Genomic DNA, 13073 nt, shown 5'->3' on the forward strand with positions numbered 1-13073 from the left:
GAATCTTACCATTCATGGCTTGTCATGGTTGAATTGACATTGTTTTTTGTTTTGTGTTCTTAGTGGTACATAAAATAGTGGTGCATTTTATAACCTATGGTTCCTTAGATTCAGTGAAATATAGTGTATGTGTATCCATAGAAACAATGTTGTATTGATTTTTGATTAAAAAAATAAATGATACCATATTGGGTCTATCATCCTGCAACTTGCTGGGTTTTTTCACGTAGTACTATGCCTTGGAGGGTTTTCCAGACTGGTGTGTAGATCTCCTTTATTCTTTATTAAATGCCATGTGGCATTGCATAGCATGGATGTACCATGGTTGTTTCCAATTTAGGATGGGCATTTAGGTTGTTTGCTGTAGTAAACATTCTTATATATGTCTCCCTATGGGAGCATTTTTCCACGGTTGGTAGAGAGGAGGGGGCGTCACTGGCTCCAAACTTCCTTCCATTTCATTCTATTCTGTCCCATCATGCCCCACCCCATCTCATGCCCTCCCACCCTCTCTTATTCCATTCACAGCCATCACCCCAGTACTTCCTAGGTACCACATACTGTGCCACATCTATTTGGGGGCTTGAGGTGTCTGTACAAGAGAGTCATAGTCTTGCCTCCCCAGAAGCTTAGAGTCTACTTGGGAGTTCCAGTTCCAGTTCACTCACTCATTCGTGTCTGACTCTTTGCGACCCCATGGACTGCAGCATGCCAGCCTTCCCTGTCCATCACCAGCTCCCGGAGCTTGCTCAAACTCATGCCTGTCAGGTTGGTGATGTCATCCAACCATCTCATCCTCTGTCGCCCCCTTTCCCTCCTGCCTTTAATCTTTCCAAGCATCAGGGTCTTTTCCAATGAGTCTGTTCTTCGCATTGGGTAGCCAAAGTATTGGAGCTTCAGCTTCAACATCAGTCCTTCCAATGAATATTCAGGACTGATCTCCTTTAGGATGGACTGGTTGGATCTCCTTGCAGTCCAAGGGACTCTCAAGAATCTTTTCCAACACCACAGTTTAAAAGCATCAATTCTGTGCTCGCTTCGGCAGCACATATACTAGAATTGGAACGATACAGAGAAGATTAGCATGGCCCCTGCGCAAGGATGACACGCAAATTCGTGAAGCGTTCCATATTTTTGAAAAAAAAAAAAAAAGAAAAGATAAAAGCATCAATTCTTTGGTGCTCAGCTTTCTTAATGGTCCAACCTTCACATCCATTTCAGCCTTCATTTTACACTTATTCCAGGGTCCTTTCTGGCTGGCAAGCCTCTCAGGAATAACAAAAAGAATGCCTTTGTGCCGACACGTGTCACCCCTTGACTACCCTGGGGCATAAATGGGAGTCTTTCCCAAGTGGATCCCTTAAGGCTAACATGTGTTTGAGCTGTCATGGGGGTTCCCAGTTGTTTTCCTACCTTTGAGCAGGGAGAAAAGAGCCCCTACCTGTCCTATGACACCTGGCCTGCTCTCCGGGAAGATGCTCTGCCTAGTGCCACCAGGGTTGCAGGAGACATGAGTCCAGGGCTTAGAGGTGCTGGAGGTAGATGGAGCCTCCCTGCCAACTGCTGCCTGGGGATTTCTGAACAGAAAGTGCTGGAAAGTTGTCCTGGAAGGGCCTCAGGCAGTGCTTTTCAAACTTTTAAGTGCATATAGATCACTTGGGATCTGGCAAAAATGTAGGTTATAATTTAGCAGGTCTGGGAGGGGCCAAGGTTCTGCTTTCGTTACAAGCTCCCAGGGGATGGAAATGCTGCTATCTGGGGACCATACTTTGAGTAGCAAGAACTTTAGGACCTGCTAAGCAATCGCTGGAGGCAAAGAGGTCCTTGGGAGAGGGGATGGAGAGGTTTGACGGGAGCTGCGTCTTTCTAGGGGCCAAAGCCGCGCACACGTGGCAGATCTCAGTCCTTGAGACCTTAGGTTATCTTGCTTTGCACTCTTGGCCCCCTGCTCTCCGGCAGCTGTATACAAGTCAAGGCAGGGTTTGTTGCTTTGTTTGTAGCTGGTCGATTTGTGCTAGTGGGCTTCCTTGGTGGTCCAGTGGTAAACAACCTGCCTGCCAACGCAGGAGACATGGATCTCATCCCTGATCGGGGAAGCTTCTGCATGCCATGGAGCAGCTAAGCCCATGTGCCACAACCATTGAGCTTGTGCCCTAGAGCCAGAAGTCAAAACTGTTGAGCCCATGTGTCGCAGCTCCTGAAACCCGAGTGCCCTAGAGCCTGTCTCCCCAGTCAGAGAAGCCACCCCAATGAGAAGCCTGTGCACTGCAACTAGAGAACAGTCCGCACTCGCCACACCTGGAGAAAAGCCCATGCGGCAACGAAGACCGGGCACAGCTAAAAGCAAATAAATAAAACTACATACACATATATAAGAGACAAAACCAGAAGATTTGTCCTAGAATTTCCACCCTCAGGAGGGCAGTTAGAGTAGGATAATTCTTCATTCTGGGGGGCTGTCCCTTGCTTTGCAGGACACTCAGCTCCCCTGGCCTTGCCCACTCCAGGCCAGCAGCAACCTCTCTGATTATTGCAGCACTTGAAGGCCAGGCAGTGCTGTGAGCCCCTCGTGAGCCCCTGAGCTGGACTCGGCCCTTGTTGCGGGCAGGGACCGTGGTCTGATCTCCAAGTCCCTGGGGGCTGGCGCCATGCCTGGCATAGGGTAAGAGCCTTGATCAGTGTGCGTTGTAAGAAGGAGATAGCAACCTGGACACAAATTCTAATCGTCCCTCCTTGCTTCAGGGAAAACAAATCAAGGGGTGTGCCTCTGCTGCACTGGGCAACAGGGGCAACCTGCTGAGGACGGCAGCGTCCTGAGCTCGTGGAAGAGCGTGGGCAAGGAGGACCTGGAAGTAATGTAGCATGCCAAGGTTCATGTCTGCTTCCTTGGCTTTTTCCCGACACTCTGAGACGATGCTGGATGGAATGGATGAAACAGCAGCCGAGCGCTTAAATCTTTTTTTAAATTAAGTTTTACTGGAGTTTAGTTGCTTTGCAATGTTTTTTTAAATTTCTACTGTATAGCAATATGAATTGGCTGTAATATACTTACATTCCCTCATTTTAGGACTTCTCCCCACTTAGGTCACCACAGAGCATTGAGTGGAGTTCCCTGTGCTATACAGTAATGTTCTCATTCGTTATCTATTTTATATATAGTATCAGTAGTGTTTATGTGTCGATCCCAGTCTCCCGGTTCCTCCTACCCCCTGCCTTTCCCCCTTGGTATCCATATATTTGTTCTCTATAGTTGAAGTATAGTTATTTACAATTTGTTGTTGTTCAGTCACTAAGTTGTGTCCGACTCTTTGCAACCCCAAGGACTGTAGCACGTCAGGCTTCTCTGTCCTTCACTATCTCCTGGAGTTTGCTCAAACTCATGTCCATCAAGCCGGTGATGCCATCCAACCATCTCATCCTCTGTCGCCCCCTTCTCCTCCCGCTTGCAGTCTTTCCCAGCGTCAGAGTCTTTTGAGTGAGTCAGCTCTTCACATCAGGTGGCCAAAGTGTTGGAGCTTCAGCTTCAGCAACAGGTTTACCGCGTCATTGTACATCAACGTTTAGTTTCAGTAGAGCAGAACGACTCAGTTATACATACATATATATATTACTTTTCAGATTCTTTCCCATTGTGAATTATTACATGATGTCAGATATAGTTCCTTGTGCTATACAGCGGGCTTCCCTGGCGGCTCAGATGATAAAGAATCCACCTATAATGCAGGAGTCCTGGGTTCGATCCTGTTGTCAGTTTTATATATAGTAGTGTGTATTTGCTAATCCCAAACTCCTAATTTACCCTTCCCCCTATTTCCCATTTGGTAACCATAAATTTGTTTTGTCTGTGAGTCTGTTTCTGTTTTGTGAATAAAGTCATTTGTTTCATTTTCTGGATTCCACATATAAGTGATATCATATGATATTTGTCTTTGTCTGGCATACTTCACTTAGTATGATAATTTCTAGGTCCATCCATGTTTCTGCAAATAGCGAGCATTTGGGTTTTTGATGTGTCTGTTTTTTCTGGGTTGAGCTGTTGGAAGATAAGGCCTGTCTTGTTTATCCTTATGTCTTCAGGGTTTGGCACATAGTAGGCATCTTGTAAATGTTTGCTGAAAGACCTGTTTAAATTCACAGGGGAATCGGTTCATCCCAGGCACTCACTGACGCCTCCTTTTGGTTGATGATTGAGTTCATAGTGTGAACTGTCATCCCTGATTCATTCCTGCAATTATTAATCTATTCATTCCTTCAACAACTATTTCTTGAGTACCTGCTCCGTTCCGGGCACTCTGCTAAGACAGGGACACCCTGCTGAGCAGGGCAGGTGATATTCCCTTGATGGTGCCGATGGTGTGCTGGGGATAATGTTAATGTGAGAATCATACAGAAATGAAAAAATCACAGCTGTGGCAAGGACTTCTAGGGGTGCTGTGAAAGTACCGATGGAGGCGTCTACATCTTGTCTTTGTGGTGGTGCTGGCAGAGGTGGGCTATCCCAGAGGGCTTCCTGGAGGCGGTGACATTGGGCTCAGATCTGAACTGTATTTCATCTAAGTTCTTAAGGTATCAGTAGGGCAGGGCTACTCCTACTGGAGAAAAACATTTTTATTCTACAAGAATTCGATGTGGGGTAATTTTTTAAAAAGGATTAAAAGATGCACAAACAAATGAATCAGTTTTTCAAGACTTCTTTATACTTTTTAGTTTAGGGTCTTCTACGGCTCGATTGCACAGGGCCTTGGATAGCATGGGAAGGAGTGGAGATTTTATCCAAAGCCTTGTGAAAAGACATTGGAAGGGAGGAACCAGGAGGATGACATGAACAGATGTTTGTTTTTAATAGATCACTGAGGCTGCTCTGTGGAAACTGGATTCATCTGTTGGTCATTCATGTTTTGATGATGAGTTTTCCTTTGGGGACCAGAAGTCACGTGGCCTGGGGCCACCTGTGCCGTGAGGTTTGAAGGTGTCATTGTTTCCTTGGTGCCCAGGCCGTAACCCCACTCTCTTTGCATGGCTGGACTCCCTCTTCCCTTCTGGGTTCGGCGGACCTGGCCTCAGAAGCCAGTTCAGTCATTCAGTTGTGTCCGACTTTTTGCGACCCCATGGACTGTAGCATGCCAGGCTTCTCTGTCCATCACCAACTCCTGGAGCTTACTCAGACTCATGTCCATCAATTCGGTGATGCCATCCAACCATCTGATTCCCTGCTGTCCCCTTCTCCTCCCACCTTCAATCTTTCCCAGCATCAGGGTCTTTTCAAATGAGTCAGCTCTTCGCATCAGGTGGCCAGAGTATTGGAGCTTCAGCTTTAGCATCAGTCCTTCCAATGAATATTCAGGACTGATTTCCTTTAGGATTGACTGGTTTCATCTCCTTGGTCCAAGGGACTCTCAAGAGTCTTCTTTAAGATCACAGTTCAAAAGCATCAATTCTTCGGCGCTCAGCTTTGTTTATAGTCCAACTCTCACATCCATACATGACTACAGAAAAACCGTAACTTTGACTAGATTGACCTTTGTTGGCAAAGTAATGTCTCTGCTTTTAAATATGCTGTCTAGGTTGATCATAGCTTTTCTTCCAAGGAACAAGTATCTTTTCATTTCATGGCTTCAGTTACCATCTGCAGTGATTTTGGAGCCCCCCAAAATAAAGTTTCTCACTGTTTCCCCATTTATTTGCCATGAAGTGATGGGACCAGATGCCATGATCTTCATTTTCTGAATGTTGAGTTTTAAGTCAACTTTTTCACTCTTCTCTTTCACTTTCATCAAGAGGCTCTTTAGTTCTTCTGCTTTCTGCCATAAGGGTGGTATCATCTGCATATCTAAGGTTACTGATATTTCTCCCAGTAATCTTGATTCCAGCTTGTGCTTTATCCAGCCTGGCATTTCTCATGATGTACTCTGCATATAAGTTAAATAAGCAGGGTGACAGTATACAGCCTTGATGTACTCCTTTCCCGATTTGGAACCAGTCTGCTCTTCCATGTCCGGTTTTAACTGTTGCTTCTTGACCTGCTTACAGATTTCTCAGAAGGCAGATCAGGTTGTCTGGTATTCCCATCTCTTTCAGAAATTTCCAGTTTGTTGTGATCCACACAGTCAGAGGCTTTGGTGTAGTCAATAAAGCAGAAGTAGATGTTTTTCAGGAACTCTTTTGCTTTTTTAATAATCCAACAGATGTTGCAATTTGATCTCTGGTTCCTCTGCCTTTTCTAAATCCAGCTTGAACATCTGGAAGTTCACAGTTCAGGTATTGTTGAAGCCTGGCTTGGAGGATTTTGAGCATTACTTTGCTAGCATGTGAGATGAATGCAGTTGTGCGGTAGTTTGAACATTCCTTGGCATTGCCTTTCTTTGGGATTGGAATGAAAACTGACCTTTTCCAGTTCTGTGGCCACTGCTGCATTTTCCAAATTTGTTGGCATATTGAGTGCCACGCTTTAACAGCATCATCTTTTAGGATTTGAAATAGCTCAATTGGAATTCCATCACCTCCACTAGCTTTGTTCGTAGTGGTGCTTCCTAAGGCCCACTTGACTTTGCATTCCAGGATGTCTGGCTCTAGGTGAGTGATCACACCATTGTGATTATCTGGGTCATGAATATCTTTTTTGTATAGTTTTTCTGTCTATTCTTGCCACCTCTTCTTAATATCTTCTGCTTCTGTTAGGTCCATACCATTTTTGTCCTTTATTTTGCCCATCTGTGCATGAAATGTTCCCTTGGTATCTCTAATTTTCTTGAAGAGATCTCTAGTCTTCCCCATTCTATTGTTTTCCGCTATTTCTTTGCATTGTTTACTGAGGAAGGCTTTCTTATCTCTCCTTGCTATTCTTTGGAACTCTGCATTTAAATGGGTATATCTTTCCTTTTCTCCTTTGCATTTATCTTCTCTTCTCAGCTATTTGTAAGGCTTCCTTAGACAACCATTTTGCCTTTTTGTGTTTCTTTTTCTTGGGGATGGTCTTGATCCCTGCCTCCTGTACAATGTCACGAACCTTCATCCATAATTTTTCAGGCGCTTTATGAGATCTAATCTCTTGAATCTATTTCTCACTTCCACTGTATAATCATAAGGGATTTGATTTAGGTCATACCTGAATGGTCTAGGGGTTTTCCCTATTTTCTTCAAGTTAAGTCTGAATTTGCCAATAAGGAGTTCATGATCTGAGCCACAGTCAGCTCCCGGTCTTGTTTTTGCTGACTGTATGGAGCTTCTCCATCTTTGGCTACAAAGAATATAATCAATCTGATTTCAGTATTGACCATCTGGGGATGTCCATTTGTAGAGTCATCTCTAGTTTTGTTGGAAGAGTGTGTTTGCTATGACCAGTGTGTTCTCTCGGCAAAACTCTGTCAGCCTTTGACCCTGCTTCGTTCTGTACTCCGAGGCCAAATTTGCCTGTTACTCCAGGTATCTCTTGACTTCTTACTTTTGCATTCCAGTCCCTTTTAATGAAAAGGGCATCTTTTTTTGGGTGTTAGTTCTAGAAGGTCTTATAGGTCTTCACAGTACTGTTCAACTTCAGCTTCTTCAGCAGTACTGGTTGGGGCATAGACTTGGATTACTGTGATATTGAATGGTTTGCCTCGGATACGAACAGAGATCATTCTCAGAAGCCAGATGGAGTCCAAAGACCTTCCGGGGAGATGTTTGGATTTCTAAGTCCCTGTAAATCTCTTTGAACTGACCTATTTTTCTTCCATTCTGCTCTTGTATTTTTTATGAATGGATGATAACAAATGTGGCAGGGTCATTTGTTTTAATTTTCTTCTGACACCTGGTTCAGTGGCAGCTGTCCCTCCAGCAGCTGGAAGCCTGCCTCCAGGGTGTGGGGCCTTGGGACCGATCACACCTGCTCTGTTAGGAACATGGAGGCAGCTGAGACAGGGCCCGGGCCCTCACCACACGGGGAGTCCATTTAGAACCTGGGACGGGAGGCTCAGTGCCTGTAGGATGGGACGGGACTGGTTCCAGTGTCTGCCTGGCAGGTCGTTTTGACAGTGACTGGCTTGGAGGTGAGAACTTGAAGCCCTCGTTTGGGACTGCAGCCCCACCCATCTTAGGAAGGCTCTGCTTGTTTGATGCAAACCAGATCTTCAAAGGCAAATGGTGGTCTCATGTTTGATGGAGCATAGTGATGGGTCAGAGGTCCAGGGGACTCCAGCCTCCAGTGCCCATGAGGCCAAAATTCAGCTCTTTACTCACGTGGCCATTTGTGGTGGAGTCTGTCCTTTCTTTCCAGCCTGTCTCCCCACTGTCCACCTTGTTGTTGTTTTGAGGTCTTGGTGTCCTCACCCAGGCCATTCTCTGCCTGAAATACCACCCCTTGGTGTGCCTTCTCGGCAAAGCCAGACCCATCCGTCCGCCTCCCCGGAAGTCTTCCCTGACCTCTGAGCAGACATGGTCCAGCTGCTCTTCCGGGGCTCCCAGGAGCACTTGGCTTACTCCTTTGTTTTTAAAATACATTTTGCTTATTTCATGCTTGTGAGACAGATTTGTTGTAGTACATCTATTAAATAAAGACAAGTCAAAAGAAGAGAGTCAGCTTCACCCGTAATTCAGAGATCCAGTACAATCATGCTGACTTTCACCCTTCCTGATTTTCGTTCTTCAGCCTGCTTCCCCCACCCCACTGCTACTTATCTACAGGTTGTAAACAGTCGTGGTGCTAAGTATCGTCCCAAAGAACCTTTAACTGGCTTGGTTGTTTTGTCTTGTGCCCAGGTGTGTTATGGTCTGCTGTGACTAAGCTGGACGCACCCATCCTAGCGATCCCCACATCTGCCTTGGGAAGGGAAGGGAAAGAAAAGTAAGAGAGAAAGTGAAGTTGCTCAGTCGTGTCCGACTCTTTGCGACCCCGTGGACTGTAGCGCACCAGGCTCCTTCATCCATGGGATTTTCTAGGCAAGAGTACTGAAGTGGGTTGCCATGTCCTTCTCCAGGGGATCTTCCTGACCCGGGAATTGAACCTGGGTCCCCCATGTTGCAGGCAGACACTTTGCCGTCTGAGCCACTGGGGAATCCCGGGGAAGGGAACTTGACTTTAAAAAAATAATTTATGGTCTCACTAGGTCTTCACCGCTGCATGTGGACTTTCTATGGTTGTAGCGGGTGGGCTTCTCACTGCAGTGGCTTCTCTTTTTGCAGACTCTAGGGTGCTCAGGCTTCAGTAGTTGGGGCCCGTGGGCTCTAGAGCTCAGCTCAGTAATCATGGTGCATGGGCCTAGTTGCCCCACAGCACGTGGGGTCTTCCCAGAGCAGAGGTTGAACCCGTGTTCCCTGCGTTGGCAGGTGGACCTCCAACCGCTGGACCACCAGGGAAGTCCGACCTTGAAACTTCACCTTTGTTTGCCCAGGACCTGACTTTGACTGGAGGGCTCATAGGAAGTGTTCCTTGAATGCATGTACCCTCATGCATTTTCACTTCTCTCCTGACAATGCCAGAGCTAAGCCTGTATCTGAGGCTACTTTCTTCTTACTCTGAATACCCTCTCAACCTCTCGCAGAAAGGAGACCCCACAACCCATCAGCTCTTGTTTGACCTTTAAAAGTCAAGTCCACAGGCTCAGGCGGAGAAGAGGCTAGAAAGGTGGGATGGGAGAGGGTAGATAGGAAGGCTACCTAGAAGTCAGTGGTAGCATGGGTCTGCTCATATGTGGCCTGCAGGTCAGGAGGGAGCTGGAAAGTTCTAGGTGGTCAAGGGGCTGCTGCTGCTGGTGAGCAGGAGGGACTCCCTGGTGGGGTGGAGGTTCCTTCAAGCTGGCGTCCAGCTCCGGCAGCCATCTTTAAAGACCCCCGGTGCAGCCGAGGTGGCTGCTGTCTCTTTGCCTGATGTGTGTCTCTGAGGAGCGGTCGGCTGGGACTGGAGCTTTGCCATGAGTGATGGGGCACAAACCTTCATACTCCCTCAGACCTATTGGCACCCAGAAACGAAAGCCTTGGTTCATTCATGCAGGGGTTAAGCAAATGTTTATTGCACACCTGCTTTGTATCAGAGTCTACCCTCATGGAGCCCACAGTTTAGAGGGTGTGGTGTATATAGGGGTGACCAGTTGGTCTGGTTTGCTGGGGACTGAGCGGCTTCCTGGAAGGTAGGATTTTCAGTGCTAGGTTGGGAATGTCCCAGACAAACTGGGGCAAACTGGTCACCGTATTCAGATGTAAACATAGATTCCTGTTATCCAGGGTCAGTCAGGACTAGGGGATTGGTGGGTGGGGGCTCTAGGAGGGATCTCGAGTTACAGGCCTGGCATGCTTAGTGGGAGCTTTACATGGAGTTGTGGTGTCCGACAGCACTTCTTCCCTGGTGTCAGAGAATAAAGCGTCTGCCTGCAATACAGGAGACCTGGGTTCCATCCACGGGTTGGGAAGATCCCCTGGAGAAGGAAATGGCAACCCACTCCAGTACTCTTGCCTGGAAAATGCCATGGATGGAGGAGCCTCGTAGGCTACAGTCAGTGGGATCGCAAAGAGTCATACACGACTGAGCAACTTCACTTACCATGTGGTGTCCAAAGGGTGAGATCCTGGAAGGGTTTCTACCATAGATTTCTCTCCCCTTCCTCAGTTCTTCAGGCCATTCCCCTATCCCAGCGGCCCCCTCTTGGCACATCGTAGCCAGGTGCCAGGACAAACATAGCTCCCTGACTGATCCCTGGGGCCTGTGTCTAGCCTCTTTTATCAGGTCCACTCTGTAGGGAAACCTTGTTCTTCCTGCCTTGGAACTGAACCAATGAGAGAGTGTACCTGTGGGGTCGATTCGCAGCCTGGGCTTATCATCCACCCATTCCTTCACTCGACACGTGGTTCCTGATTATCCATTATGTCCTGCGTGATGCAGGGCTGGGCACATAGGAGCTGGTAGATAGAAAACCTGCCCTCCCCGCCCCCCCGCCACCCCGCCCCCCACCACGTTCAGGCGGCTTCAGGGGGCCAGCCTGCTCCAGAAGCATTAAGATTTCTCACCAGGACTGCTGGTGGGAAGGACTGGATTAAGTCACAGAGCCGTATCCCCAGCTTCCCGCTGCCCCCCACCCCACTCCCCACTGCGTGGGCTTCCCCCAGGGCTGACACCTGGGCGCCGAGGCTCCCCTGCCAGGCACCTCTCTGGAGCCTTTGTCCCCAGAAGTCCCTGAAAGGGCTTGAGAGAATGGAATCTTGCACCCTTCTCTTGGAAAAACCATTTGTCCATTGAAATGCAATTTACTTTTGAAGAGAGGAGAAAGACTAGAAAGGCCACCAGGGTGAGAAGGTGTTTGTGGGAACTACAAGTCAGCTAGGAGGGTCAGTTTCCAGCTTGGAGGGGAAGTCCGGGAAGGGACAGGGCTGGGCTGGACACACGGTCGCCGCTCCCCATGACCTCCACATCCCTGATTCTAAGTGCCGTTGTGCCAAGCAGAAATCATTTTTATTCCTTAACATGCTCTAAGAAAATTCAATAAAGGAAACTCCCAAGCTGACAACGTAATAGGTAGTACGGTTCAAAGAGAATTTTTTTTTTTTAAAGCCACGAAATTTCTCGAGGAGATTTCTTTGTGTGTTCCAGCGGCCATGGTGTGGTGAAGCAGGCCGCGGCTCACCCTGGGCGCGTGTGTGGGGAGGCCCTGGAGGCAAAAGCAGAGCCGTGGCACAAGGAGAAGGCCCAGCCTTCTGGAATGTGCGTGCCTGTGTGTTGGTGTGTGTGTTCCTATCAACACATGTACACACTGATCAAATTACATCTGCTTTTACCTTTAAAATTTTATGAACATGGGCATATGGCGCATTATTCTGCCATGGCGTGTGTGTGTGTGTGTGTGTGGTGTGTGTTTGTGTACACGTGCATGTGTGCACAGGCAGGCCTGCTCGGCACTCACTCCTCTTGTGGAGAGGAGAGCCCTGGAGCGCGTGGGGCTGTGGGTGAGCCGACCTCCCCAGGGCCCCAGCCTGGCCCTTGGCCCACCAGGCCATGAATACATTTCCATCCATCTCCAGGCCCCCATCACCTAGGCAGCTAATTCCTGTGAGCCCCTCTGCCTTATTAAAGTCACAGATCACTTTCCCGGGCTTAACGCTGTCAAGACCAGCGCGCCCCAGTTCAAACCCCCTTGCCCGCCGCCACTGCGCACAGCCGCTCCTGGAGGGCTGGGGGCCGGAGGTGTGGGTCCCCGCCGGCCCCCCACCCCCGCCCTGCCACCTCCTCGGCTTGGTCGGCCCGACGCCTCGCAGTGATCAGTGAGGTCGCCTCAAGATTCCTTCAGTAAAGCCCTTGGCAGGGAGACAAGGGCCGTCACAGCTGCGCTGCACAGACTGGCTTCCAGAGGCGAGGACGGGGCCGGCCCGCTCGAAGTGGCTCCTCGGCAGAGGGGTGCGAGGCTGGCTGCTGGTTCGGAGAACACTCCTCTGGTCCCCGGCTGCCACGGCCTCCCCTGTTATGAAATATGGATGGTACCGGTTCCAGCGTTGGGAGACTCGCTGGCAGCGCTGAGCGTCTCCAAAGGCCCGCCTTGTGCATGCACCTAAACACTTCACTGAGCAATCTGTCAACATGTCAGCAACACATGTTTTGTAAAAAGCTTCCAGTGGGAGTAATGACTCCCACCAGGACTTCCAAAATGCTTTGAATTCAGCAGATTTCTATTGCGGGCATCCCCTGGGGTGCCTTTTACAATGCCTACATTTCAGAAATTTGAGCCACAGACCCCTGGGGGTTTCCTTTCATAATGCCTCAAAATGTAGGGTTATATTGTTGGAAGTCCCCATGGGGTCTTTATTAATACCTGAATTCTGAGGAACTGGAAATTACACAGGGCACTGCAGGGGCCCAGATCCACACCAGGAAGAAGAGAAAAACTCTGTGGGGAGATTTTTTTTCTTCATGCAAGAGTGAAAGAGAAGAATTTGCTAAAGGACAAAATTGAGTGTGTTTGAGCTTCCTTCATTTAATCTGCCTTCTAGAACGCTACAGTAAAATCTGCAACAGGGAAGGGGGGAAATGACTTTTCTATTTTTAAATCGCACTTTGATATTTTAGGGGCCGGAATATATTCTCTTTAAACATCCAGTGTCGAGGGGGTATTGTT

At 48.2% G+C, this 13073-nt stretch overlaps 1 protein-coding gene and 1 non-coding gene across 2 annotated transcripts in view; both read left to right on the forward strand.

The window, feature by feature from the left end:
• Positions 1–13073, forward strand: part of ZNF423 (zinc finger protein 423) — a 341617-nt gene that overhangs the window by 125781 nt on the left and 202763 nt on the right. The gene's annotated exons all lie outside the window — the stretch shown is intronic.
• LOC122421881 lies at positions 1030–1136 on the forward strand. Its single transcript, XR_006263682.1, has one exon. It is a non-coding gene; the product is annotated as a U6 spliceosomal RNA (small nuclear RNA).

Source organism: Cervus canadensis, chromosome 18, assembly GCF_019320065.1.
Source record: "Cervus canadensis isolate Bull #8, Minnesota chromosome 18, ASM1932006v1, whole genome shotgun sequence".
NCBI lineage: Eukaryota > Metazoa > Chordata > Mammalia > Artiodactyla > Cervidae > Cervus > Cervus canadensis.